Genomic DNA, 5,937 nt, shown 5'->3' with positions numbered 1-5,937 from the left:
TTTAAATTTAAGTTTATTTATCAACTGCCTACATTTGAAATGTGGAATACGTTATACGTAGGTATATTATTGTTATTATAATATGTGAATAACTCGTGACACGTAATACTTGTAACAGCGGAGTCATAATAAAGTATTAGACAATAGGTAGTTGATATTGTACACAAATTATCCAACCAATTACGGGGAATTGATAAAATATATTCTACTTAAATAAATTATAAATTATATGTTAAACACCTGAATTTGGTTAGCACATTACATGAAACATGATTCCATTTCATACTTTAACGTTAAGTTTTTAACACTAACATATTATTATATTATTATACATATAGGACAGGTATTTGGGATAGGATTAAATTGTATTTATGATTGAATCGAACTCAATGCCAACAAAGTATATCATTTTACTCGCACATGATCTATCTACTTTAATATATCTATCTGTCTTTTATTTTTATTTAATAAACGCATTTAATTTTTACTTTCAAATGTAAACACAGTTAATCGTCGTATCACACGTATCACTCGTGACACGCGCCAAGACCTACAACGTCTTACCCTCGTACAGTGTACAATCTAAGATAATATTACTATAATATTTATTGATATGCAAAATCAAATTTGGCCAGCACTGTTAATATAAATTGAGGTACGATGACAAACTTTATTGTTTTGGGTTCGTCGCTTTTAAACATAATTGACCAATAATATTACGATTGCAAGAAAAATTTTAATACAATATTTGAATATTACATTCAAACAAACATGTTTTAATGTCACTGAGTATGTATGAATGTATGCTAACTAGCGGTCCATCGCTTCACATACAACAGGCACACACACACACTTTTACTAGAGTAACTAGTTTAACTAGAGTAGAGTTTGCTACGGTAACAAGGAACTCTCCTCGCACACACTGCGGTGGCGGTAAAATGATAATAAAATATTATTACGAAGCCTCGGTTCATTTTGCTTCTATGTTAGTGACTTATATTACATGTTTAAATATATTTTATAATATTATGTCCATAGGCTACATATTATAATTGATTATGAATACTAGTATTTATAATCAATGATATTATATACATAATACATAATATATTATAATATATATTATATGCTATATACCGTCTTATTATGTTGAACATCAATAACTCAAATTGTTCGTGAAAATCTCGAAATCAATTGAAATTGCCATGAAATAATTACCATTACAATGACACTCGATATTTTGAACTTGTATTTGTTTCCTTTGAATTTCGACATAGCGAGAGTTTACTGTATTATATTATTATGTTAATGGCTGTTTATAATAGACGACGCTATTGAACAAAATGCATAATCCAAAAATTAAACAATGCGAACTGACTTACAGAAAAGGTCAAAAATAACAATAGTGATGCGCAAGTGATGTACCTACAACCTAAGACTGTTCTTTGGGGAATATTAATTGTTAGTGATGTGTAAACGTCATTATATATATTTATCGATGATTTGATATCACAAATCACAATGACACAATAGTGTTATTATAAATTATATAATTAGGTACTTTTTTAATGTATAATTTGCTATTAAAATAATTATAGTACCTAGGTAAGTCATACGTACTATTATAATTACACATATTGTGTAAATATGATATGTGCTGATGTGTACCTATACACTATACAAGTACAGTCGAGGTAAGATACAAAAATATACCATGTTATAAAAAATGGAAATTATCATGATAATTGTATATGCATAACTTAACATATATTATTCCAACATGTTAGTAGTTAATTTTAATAATTTTAATATTCATTTTTGAAACAATAATAGGTAAGGCACCTATTTACCGATATTTTATAATGAAATTTTGTGCACAACATCGAAGAAAAACAATATTGCGTAACAACCAGAAAAGATTATATAACATGACAAAATTTGTTATTGAAGTAGAAAAAGTAAATACCAAGTTAATATTATACTATTTAGTGATGGATGCACGTACCAAAGTCGCAATTCAACATTACCTCACGGTGCGGTGAATTAAACGATTTTATATGGTGTTAAAAAGTTGTGCAAAAATGTCTTCAGCGTGGTCATACTCAATTGGAGATTGATCACGGCACGCATTCACCTATTGAGCGAACATTTAGACATAAAAAAATGTACCCAGGACGCCCACGCAGGGGGGGGGTGGTGGCAAAGACCCGGTGAGTTTTTAACTGCATGTACTTCAATATTAATAATATTAATTACTAATATTAGATTATAAGTAATTTTTTTTCTTACCCCGGGTGTAATGTACCTACAAATTATTGTACCTATATGTTGTTACCGACGACCATCGCCGCCCTAGTATCGTCGACAGACGGACCGCAGAATATCTCACTGTAACGATTGCTTGGCATCGATGATAGACGCGCCTACAGACGCCGTCGACGCCATAAGGAAAAGGCTCTTTTTAGGACCGACAGCTCTACGATTCCCCCCCCCCCCCTTTCGGCCACTTACTCAAGTGCCATTTCCAAGCACAGATAACCATACAGTAGCCGCTTATACAAGTCACGCGCTGGTGGTTGCCTCCGTCCAACCAATTGTAAGGGAAATAACATTCACACATATTGTAAATTAGGACCACGCTTACGTCTGGTCACACCCAAGCCCCACCGCCTGTGTCAGCCCGCCACCCGCTTAATCAAGTCTGACCGACGCGGTGTCGACATAGATAATATAAGAATGGATAGGACATGCCTATACCAGTTCCATATGGGGCCGTGTGCTTTTTTTGGGGAAGATAGAACGTAAAGAGAGAAAGACGATATGGGGCTTTTTAAGGTTATGTGCAAAACTATTTTATTAAATAATAATGATAACATGATAGCCAGTTTGTATTTTGATTGTTGTACCACTTGGGCCTGGAAAATTACTCTAAACTTTGTTAGAATATAGAATAATATTGTTAAACATCACTAATTAATCAATAATGTTATTAGTTATTTCAGAATAAAATTATGTTATTTAATATTTATTATTATTTATCAATTATCATATCAATTTTTGCCCCATATAACCTTAAAAATAGTATCACCAAAGTTTCATGTGATAAGTTCTTATGTCCTATCCATTCTTATATAGGGGTTTTCAATAAGGACGCTCGATGTTTCATAGTGAAAAAAACAAGTTGTGAGTGAGATATCTACTTAATTTTTATTTTATTTTAAAGAACGTTATATGGCAATTACTTATGGAATATAACATCGTTCAAATGTCCGCCTCGGCTTTGCTTGGTGGCACGTATTCGGGAGGTCCAATTTTCTACCACTTTGTCGCATAAATCTGGTGAATTTGCTGGATGGCGTTGGTTATGTTGATTTTGAGGTTATTATCCATGAGTGTCGAAGCTTTACTGTCAACAGTAAATTATTGTAAATATATTAATAGAATATAAATAACGTATGATACTGAAACCCTTTTGAGTTTTGTATTATAAACTCGAGGACAGTATGCCAAATTCCCAGCGTATCATTTCAATGTATGTATACACAAGTACCTGTACTAAAATACCCTATATTATACTATAATACCAAGGCTTGAATTTGAAAAAAAATTCTGTTTTATGTTATTTGTTACAATTAAAACGTTATCCAAGTTTTGCGTTTATCGTTATTTAAAATAGTGTTAATACCTATTAAATTTAAAAATAATAACTAATGCGGGAGCTAATGGCCCGGATACGGAATATAGTATAATAAATTCTTAGATTATTTGTATGAAATAAATGTTTCTACGAAACCAATAGCCCTTTTAAATAAATATATTTTAAAATATTTCGTTTTGCGTTATTTTTCGTTCAATGATATTCTATAAATTACGTTTTGCGTTATGTTTTGTTTAATGATATTATATAATATATTTTGTTAATCGTTATGTTTTGTTTTGCGGTGTTTAAATATTTTTTATTATCGCTTTCCGTTATAATAACGTTTAATGATATTCTATAAATTACGTTTTGCGTTATGTTTTGTTTAATGATATATTGATATATAATATATTTTGTTAATCGTTATGTTTTGTTTTGCGGTATTTAAATATTTTTTATTATCGCTTTCCGTTATAATAACGTTTAAAAATTTCAATCGTTTTTTGTCAAATATAACGTTATTATAACGTTCGCAAACCCTACACAGGGATATTACACAATACAGAAATAACAAAATGATAATTTTTTTAAATCATTAATCATGAGAATTGAAGATTATTATGGAGATAATTCTCTTTACTTAAATATTGTAAATCTACACATCCTGGATATAAAAAGGGTGACCTAATAGTGACCAATATAAAACCATTAACGGAAAAAAAATATAATTAATTAAAATTTTCTGGAGATTGGATCGATCCCCTCTACTAAGGAATAGAAACAGTAAGCAAAGTGAAGTTAACTCTGAAGCATTGTCCCAACTATGGACAGTGATAATAAACATCATAAAGAAGAATTTGAATTTAAATGAATATTAATTATAACAATTAAAAATATCTATAGATCAAGGGTGGTATCATTATTTTGTTGATGATCTTCCTATATAATGGCCATAATGTTTTAATTTTGAACATAATTTTGCAGCTATATTTTTAATGACTAATTTGTTATACTCAGTTATTTTATACGAAACGATTTACTTAAAAGAATGAACAAATATCATCAAAGTTCTGCCTTACTAGTATTATAATTAATTTTAGAATTTAAAATATTGGAATGCTTTTTACTTAGTGTTACTTTTTTGTTTCATAAATAAATTATATTCATTACATTTTAATTTGTTTGTTACGTTATATAAAAAGTTATTAATCCAAATCGTTATTTATTCTAACATTAAAACAAAAAGTTATTGTTAGTTATATTTTTAATGAACTATTGTGATAGCGAATCTGTGAATGTTACTTGATATTCATAAGTCATAACATATCTAGTAATTAATTATTGTAACATTTATGAAAAAGGCTGTTTCTTATTTATTTATTCAGATGATGAATACAATTTTACCGGAGGTATTGTTAACTATTATTTTTTATTAACTATTGTATTAATGAAAGTTGTGTCTACCTATCTGCATATATTATTATTATTATTAAAATAAAATAATACATTATGAATTATGATTTATGACTAATGCTTATAATGATATTTTATTTAATATGTTTTAAAAATCTATCTTTGTGCATTTTAAGAATAATTATGAGAAGAAACAGTCGTAGGTAAGTCCTTTTAAAGACCATTAAATAAAAATAAATATTTTAAAGTTATTAAAAACATAATTACTTAAATTAATAAAAAAATGAGTCTTGCCTAACTAATTTAAAATTACAACATGCCTTTTCTTGTCATGTAAAATATACCATTTTTGACTTACGACCTTTGCAATTTAGGCCGACAATGTACACGGCTAAGCTGCGACGATTGATGTACATATTTACAAAACACTTTAATTAAGGCTATTATCTTATACTATAATAACTGATAAGTAGTTATATACGTACCTAAATCATATACATAAAAATGTATATTACATAGTTATTAGTTAGTAGTTACCTAATATCGATATTTTATAGAATAAACTCTACTATTTTTTCTTCATGAAATTAAATTAATAGTACAGATATAGATTTTTTTTATTTTTTTTTATCATTTGAGAGAATTCAACTTTCTTATGCCTGCATTCAACTTTATGCTTTAATGAATCGGAGTAAGTGCCTACTATAAAATAAAATGTGAGTAATATTGAATATGGTAATTTAAATAAAAAATAAATAACAGGAAGGAATACCAGTTTGTAAGACTACCTATGTCTGTTTTCCTTTTGTTCAATATCTCACTTGTCCTATCTCGTATTCTCGTGTACTTACCAAGGTCATTGGCACATTGGCGACTACGATTAG

This window comes from Metopolophium dirhodum, chromosome 1 (assembly GCF_019925205.1).
Source record: "Metopolophium dirhodum isolate CAU chromosome 1, ASM1992520v1, whole genome shotgun sequence".
NCBI classification, from domain to species: Eukaryota; Metazoa; Arthropoda; class Insecta; order Hemiptera; family Aphididae; genus Metopolophium; species Metopolophium dirhodum.
The sequence above is the reverse complement of the archived record's forward strand: the minus strand, read 5'-3'. Positions refer to the sequence as shown.